This window comes from Alligator sinensis, unplaced genomic scaffold (assembly GCF_000455745.1).
Source record: "Alligator sinensis unplaced genomic scaffold, ASM45574v1 scaffold680_1, whole genome shotgun sequence".
NCBI lineage: Eukaryota > Metazoa > Chordata > Crocodylia > Alligatoridae > Alligator > Alligator sinensis.
In genome coordinates this window covers 432406-440673 of record NW_005842508.1, presented here as the reverse complement: position 1 = coordinate 440673, position 8268 = coordinate 432406, and positions in this window count along the sequence as shown.

The window sequence follows — 8268 nt, the reverse complement described above, 5'->3', positions numbered from 1 at the left end:
CTCAGAGGCCCGGGGGCAGGAGGGAGGCCAGGAATCCCCCCACCTGTCCCACATGTGCCAGGGTTGAGGCACTGGAGGGGCAGGTGGTAGTACTCCAGACAGAGGTGAGCAGGTTGAGGGGGATCAAGGCAATTGAGGAGGAGATCGATGGGCACTTCCTTTCTCTGCAGAGCCAGACACCAGGCAGAGGGGCAGACTGCAGAAGCTGATACAGAAGGATGGACAACAGTCACCTCTGGGGCCAGGCCGCTCACCGCAGAAATGGATCCACTGATGCAGTTGGGGAACAGATATGAAGCCCTGGCTGCACTGGAGGAGAGTGCAGTGGAAGCAGCATGGGAAGCAGCACGGGAGTGCAGAGGAAGTGGCACGGGAGGTGCCCCAATCCATTCCCGAGCAAGCTGAGGGTCAGACAAGCTACTGGAGGAAGAGGAGACGGGTCATCGTAGTGGGCAACTCCCTACTGAGAGGAGCAGAGGGAAACATCTGCTGCCCAGATCCCAAGGCATGTGAGGTGTGTTGCCTGCCAGGGGCCAAGATCCAGGATGTCACGACAAGGATTCCTGACCTGATCCGGCCGTCGGACTACTATCCCATGGTCCTCATTCATGTGGGAACCAATGATGTGGCCAGGAGTAGTCCTGACCATGTCATGGGTGACTACAGGGCTCTGGGGGCCAGACTTAGGGAAACAGGGGCGCAGGTGGTCTTCTCATCCATCCTCCCAGTCAGAGGTCACAGTAGGCATCATAGTGCCTGCATCAGAGAGGTCAACCTGCGGCTCAGGAGCTGGTGCCATAGTGCTGGATTTGGCTTCCTGGACCATGACCCACACTTCCTGGCAAGGGATTTTCTGGGGCGTGATGGACTTCATCTCTCAGCAAAAGGTAAAAGTCTTTTCTCCAGCAGGTGGGCTGATCTCCTACGTCAGGCTTTAAACTAGCTCAGACAGGGGATGGGAAGGCAGAAGAAGGAGAACATCAGGAACCTGCAATCCATGGGGCGGCCAGCAGTACACCGCAGGTCAGCAATAAGCAGGTAAGCAATAAGGGGCCCTTTGGGCATCAGAGCCGGGGGGCAACAAAGGCACCAGTCACAGAGCTCAAATGCCTATAGACTAATGCTAGGAGCATGGGGAACAAGCAGGATGAACTAGCACTCCTGCTTGCAGAAAACACACTTACGACTTAGTGGGGTTAACAGAAACCTGGTGGGACTGTACCCATGACTGGGTGGTACACATTGAGGGCTATAAGCTGTACAGAATGGATAGAGTGGGGAGAAAAGGGAAAGGGGTTGCACTCTATGTCAAGGAACATTATACATCGACCCTTATCAAAATGGAATTGGAGGAGGAGAAAGTAGAAGGATTGTGGGTTAGGATACATGGAGGTCAAGGGGAAAGGGATTTGGTGGTAGGGGTCTGCTACAGACCTCCACACCAAGGGGAAGAACTAGATTTGGAACTCCTGAGGCAGCTCTCGGAGACCATAAAAGCTAAGGAGGCGGTAGTCATGGGGGACCTAAACTACCCTGACATCTGCTGGGAGACGCAGACAGCAAATTCCCACCATTCATGCAGGTTCCTATCCGGTGTACAGGACCTCCACCTGACGCAGGAGGTACATGGTCCCACTAGGGGGAATGCTTGCTGGACCTGGTATTGGCAACAGGGGATGATATGGTAGGGGACAGATCAGTGGTCACCTGGGGGACAGTGACCACCAAATAATAGAATTCACCATAAGGCGTGGAGTGGGAAAGGTAGTAGTGTGGAAATACTAGACTTTAGGAAGGCTGACTTCAGCGAGCTCAGGCGTTTAGTCAATGGCGCACTGCAGAGTAAGAGATTTGGCAAGATGGGAGCCCAGGAAGGATGGCTGTGCCTTAAGGAAGAGATACTTTGGGCACAGAGGGAGACGATCCCGATGCGGGGGAAAAGGGGGAAAGGGGCCAAGAGGCTTCCTTGGCTGACCAGAGGAATCCAGAACAGCCTAAGGGCAAAAAGGGGGACATATAAGCAGTGGAAACAGGGAGAGTTTACTAAAGAAGAGTGTACCTCCTCAGCTTGCAGTTGTAGGGAGGCAGTTAGAAAGGCCAAAGCTATCACAGAGCTGAGGATGGCATCCCAAGTTAAGGATAACAAAAAATTGCTTTTCAGATATATAGGGAGTAAAAGGAAGGGCCAGGGCAGTATAGGACCACTACTGAATGGGCAAAAGCAATTGGTGACAGACAGGGGGACAAGGCTGAACTCCTCAATGAGTTCTTTGCCTCAGTGTTGCTAAACGAGGGGCAAGACAAGTCTCACAATGGGATTGTAGAGAGGCAGCAGCACGGCACCAGACTACCAAGCGTGACTCTGCAACATCTCAGGGTCAACTTGGAAGGACTGGATGCGTTTAAGTCAGCAGGCCCGGAAGAGCTCCATCCGAGGGTACTAAAGGCACTGGCTGACGTCATTGCACAGCCACTGGCAAGAATATTTTAACACTCTTGGCACACGGACCAGGTCCCAGAGGACTGGAAAAGGGCCAATGTGGTCCCTAGTTTCAAGAAGGGGAGGAAGGAGGATCCAACTATAGGCCAGTCAGTCTCACCTCCATCCTTGGCAAAGTCTTTGAAAAGACTATTAAGGCTCCTATGTGCGAGAGCCCAGCAGGAAAAATTATGCTGAGGGGAAACCAGCATGGGTTCGTGGCAGGCAGATCGTGCCTGACTAATCTTTTTATGACCAGGTTACAAAACACATGGATGCAGGAGTAGGGGTAGATATCATTTACTTAGACTTCAGGAAGGGTTTCGATATGGTATCCCACCCCATACTGGTGAACAAATTAAGAGGCTGTGACTTGGATGATTACACAGTCCGGTGAGTGGCAAATTGGCTACAGGGTCGCACCCAGAGAGTGGTGGTGGATGGGTCGGTATCGACCTGGAAGGGTGTGGGCAGTGGGGTCCCGCAGGGCTCGGTCCTTGGACAGATACTCTTCAATGTCTTCATCAGCGACTTGGACGAGGGAGTGAAGTGTACTCTGTCCAAGTTTACAGATGACACAAAACTGTGGGGAGAAGTGGACACGCCGGAGGGCAGGGAACAACTACAAGCAGACCTGGACAGGTTGGATAAATGGGCAGAAAACAATAGAATGCGATTTAACAAGGAGAAATGCAAAGTGCTGCACCTAGGGAGGAAAAATGTCCAGCACACCTACTGTCTAGGAAATGACCTGCTCAGCAGCATGGAAGCAGAAAGGGATCTCGGAGTCCTAGTGGACTCCAAGATGAACATGAGTCGTCAGTGTAACGAAGTCATCAGCAAAGCTAACTGCACTTTATCATGCATCAACAGATGCACAACAAACAGAACTAAGGAGGTGATACTTCTGCGATGAGCTATGGTGATGTAGTTTCAGCAGGCACTAACCGTGATGCCATCGCTACTGCACAGTAGCAACAAGCTCATTGCTACTGTGCAGTAGGGTCGGAAAAGACCCATGCACTGCCAGGACTAAGCAGTACCAGTAGGTACTGCACAGTCATTTATTACTTGCTAAAGTACCAAATGTGCAGTGGGGCGCACATATAGATGTGCTCTCTGTCACCTTTCTAAACTAGCCTACAAATCCCTGTAAACGAAAGCTCTTCACACTCCAACTTTCTCCCTGTGCTGGGGCAAGAGTAAGAGGGGAGGAGCAGAGATGCTACAGTAGCTTTATACCTCCTGGTTTTAAGAATCTGGAAGGATACTTGGCCACCCCATACATTTCTAGATTTTCTTTCCATCTGAGCACCTGGGCTTTTCTTAATGGTTCTCAGTGTCTCGGACTCTGGCCAGCATCTCTCAGAAGTTCCTCCTAATCGTATAACTTCCTCAGAACAGGTGTCCAATATAGGGAACTTTGGTCTTCCTCAGCATTAGCTTGCATGGACTCACCCTAATATGACTCTCTGCAGTTGTTAAGGAATTGTCCCAACTTAGAATTGTAGTCCTGGTTGCTTCTTCCTTGACATTTCCTTCTACAATAAAAATCACAACTTCGATCGTGATACCTGAGAGTCCTTCCAAGTGTCCCGTTCATTTTATACTGGAAGAGCTCTTGGGCTTGGCTGACCACCTGCTGCACTGACAAATGGCAAAGATTAAAAAGTGATGGGATGGCTTATCTAGCTCAATAGTCCACAATCTTTTCTTGACATACGAAACAGTGAACGTTTGCCCTACGTAAATAGCTGCATAAATTAGGTAGCATGTTCTAAGCTGTTAGCATTTTATCAAGAGCTGCAATCTCTACAAATGCCTAGATGGGGTAGATGGCATCCACACATGGCTCAAGGTTTTGGAAGTTGGAATCTGACACCATATGAAAAAAGAAGCAGCGTAGATGCACACAGGATGGTCTTTTCTTGGTCTTCTGTGTTGGTTTTCATGGCAAGCATACTGGATCTCAGTGCTTGAATTCTCAGTTAATCTGTCTTCATCCTGTTTCTTGGGTTCCTTTCAAATAAGTCTGTGTGTACTTGTTCTACACCTATTGCTGTATTTGTTCTGATCCATTCCCTGGAAAATTCAGCTGCCCTTCCTATTTGGATGCATTTCTTTAAGGTTAAATCCATTTGTCTCAACCATCTCTTGAAATCTTGTGTCCCACAAGGAATCCTTCCTTTAACTACAGCATGTTTAATATCTCTGAAGTTACATGTGGCACTCAGGTTTTCTATTCTGTAATGTAAGCTTCTGCTACTTCTTTTGCACCCAGATTTTGGGTAAAATCTCTTATTCTATCCAGAATCATAATACTCCTCCAGCACCTTTGCAAGCTGTTCCAATTTTCTGGGCATTATTTCTGCAACAGTATCTCACTTCATTCTTTTTTACCCTAGCAAGATAAAAAAAGTCTTCATCTTTATCCTCCAAGGTCAGCTCTGTGTAATGACTCCATTCAAGTTTCCACTGATTTAATGTTTATGCTAGGAGTGCTTTTTGGTTTTGACTTTGGGGGTTTTTTGGTCTGAAAACCTAGCAAACCTGGTGATTCATGCAACCCCCTTCATGCCCTTTCCGTTTGTAAGTGCTACTTTGTTTTCCTGTGAATCACACTATCTTCTCAAGCTGACCACTGCCAGCATGTGTCATATACCACACACTGAGTAATAACATTAAAGGACTCCCTGCTCACAAATCCAAATTAGCTCTTTCTATAGAGAACTATTTGTAAAGGCACTGCTATTGCACCTAATGCAATAGTCAAGTGCACACAGATTGATTTTTTTTCTCTGTACTTCTTTGAGCTCCATATTCCTGCAACCTTTGTTCCTCCACCCAAGCTCCTTGCAGTTTGCTACAGATGGATATTGGCCTGCTACTACAGAATTATACAGAAGAAGCAAATCTCTTGTATAAGATAATGAAGATATTGCCTTCTTAAATGGGTAATGTTTCTGAGCACACAAAGAGCAGGAAATGCAAAGTTAGTTTCTATAGCTACCTTTGGTTTTAGGCATGTGGTCCCCATGGAAGTGTAATGGAGTTTAATGGAGAAGAGCTTGAGCCTGGGACGTACAACTGCATCGTTCTGGTATTTTATCCTTCAAGGTCTGAATATAAATCAGTCTCCAGGGATTTTTTTTCCTCTCCAAGTGCATTGAAATTATTTCTGTGTTAACCTCTAATTGAAAAATGCATAGAAGTAACCTCACTTCTCACCCTCCAGAAGCTGTGGTTCAGTCTCTAGGGGGCATTACCAAAGCAAACAAGAATTCAGATGGCTACTTAAAACCATCTGACCTTATTCCCAGCAGCTCTAGAGTCAGGGTAAAGGCAGTATCATTAGTTAAACTTCACCACTTCCTTCCCGCATTCAATTTTTCTAGGCCTGATAAAGTTTACCCTTCTGTTTTATTTTTATAATTGGTGTGTTATTCATCTTTGGGATTTGTTTTGCTGGTTTTAGTGACCCTTGTGTTCTTGGTTTTATACTCCTTCCTGTGTATAGTAATTATTTTTTAATAAAAATAAAAAATGTAATTATTTTTTCAAAGGACAGGAGGAATGAGGAAAGAAGATTCTCCAAAGTCCTCAGAGGATGCGTCTACGTGAGATGTTTTACTGGGACTCGTCCCGCTGCAGCATGCAGTTCCCAGCTGCAAGGCTGGGACCCATATAGATTCATAGATGTTAGGGTCGGAAGGGACCTCAATAGATCATCGAGTCCGACCCCCTGCATCAGCAGGACTTCCTAATGTCCAATCTAAATCTGCTCTCTGCTAGCTTGTGGCCATTATTTCTTGTAACCCCCGGGGGCGCCTTGGTGAGTAAAGCCTCCCCAATTCCCTTCTGTGCCCCCGTGATGAACTTATAGGCAGCCACAAGGTCGCCTCTCAACCTTCTGTAGTGGAGGCTGAAAAGGTCCAGGTTCTCTAGTCTCTCCTCGTAGGGCTTGGTCTGCAAGCCCTTAACCATATGAGTGGCCCTTCTCTGGACCCTCTCCAGGTTATCCGCATCCCTCTTGAAGTGCGGCTCCCAGAATTGCATGCAGTACTCCAACTGCGGTCTGACCAGTGCCCGATAGAGGGGAAGTATCACCTCCTTGGATCTATTCGTCATGCATCTGCTGATGCACGATAAAGTGCCATTGGCTTTTCTGATGGCTTCGTCACACTGCCAACTCATGTTCATCTTGGAGTCCACTAGGACTCCAAGATCCCTTTCCACTTCCGTGCCACCCAGCAGGTCATTCCCTAGGTAGTAGGTGTGCTGGACATTTTTCCTCCCTAGGTCCAGCACTTTGCATTTTTCCTTGTTGAACTGCATTCTGTTGTTTTCTGCCCACTTGTCCAACCTGTCCAGGTCTGGCTTGGCACAGTGCCAGGATGACCGGGTTGGCCCAACGCAGTTCTGGCTGAAAGGCCAGGACCTACATGGCATAGCACAGTGCCAGCCCAGCCTGGCCTGTCCCAACTGCGATGCATGGTTCCTGGCCGCATAGTCGGGACCCACTCTGCATGGCATGGAAGGGATGGGATGGGCTGGCTTCATGCTGCACCGTGTGGGTCCTGGCCTTGCACGTGGAATCGTGTTATGCCAGGATGAGCCAGGTTGGCCCTGTGCTGTGCTATTTGCGTCCTGGCCTTGTAGCTGGGAACTGAACACTGCAGCTGGGACAGGATGGGCAGAGCTGGCTCCCCACCTCCCACTATATCCCCAAGACACACCCACACCTTCCCACAGCTGCCACATATATTCCCACTCCTTACCATAACCCCTCACCCTACCTCAGCCCCAACACACAATCCCACACCCCCAACATATCCCACACACACCCACGCACACTCCCACACCCCCCACCATACCTACACAGCAAAGTCCTGCCCATCAGGCTGGGCCAACTCTGTGCCTCCACGTGGTGCTACAAGCACTCTAGCCAGGAGTGACACATGGAGGCACAGAGCCAGAATCCCAGCAATACCCTACTCCCCTGCCCATTCTTGTCTGAATTTCAACTCTCAGACAAATGTGGGCTGGGGAACAGCCACAGGGTCACCAGGGCAGAAGCCTCTCCAGACACTTCGGGGGGTGGGGGTAGAGCAGGGCGGAGCAGATCAGATTGGTCTTGGATTGGTTGCATCACAACCAGAGCCCGAGTTGCTTGCTGCTGCAGCCAGCAACTCATGCCACCAGCGCCTCATCAGCTTTTAGACAGGCAGCCACTGGCAGGTAACAATTGTCTACATTTTAGAGGGGCCCCACGGCCAGATAGAATGGCCTGGTGGGGTGGATCCAGTCCACGGGCCATATTCTGCCCTCCCCTGCTTTACACTGTCACGGCGGGGTCCTTTAGGAGGGCCGTGATCTCCTCGAGGTCCCTCGCTCCGTGTCAAGGCTGGCCCAAGACACCCTCTTATTCTCGCCCGCCACGTCTTTGCTGTTTATATATAGTTGTGAGGCTGCCTACGACTCCCTGGGCACGGCTACTCGGGACCTCTGTCCCCGCGGTTCTCCCGGACTCCTGTGGTCTCCCGGTATGATGGGTGCTCCCTAAGCACCCTAGCCTTATGGGCTGCGCGTGGCTCCTACCACCCCTAATACCACGCCCCAAGCCTTGCTGATGGGAAAGATGTTGTCTGGCCAAAATACACACCCGCTCTTGGGCCTTCTCTACAATAGGGCAGTCCCCTCGAGGACGTCCTCTTGGTCCACCGGTCCTCTAGGCTCACCGCACTAATACCCTCTCTGGTACGGGCTCACCGCGGTGCTATCCCCTTTTC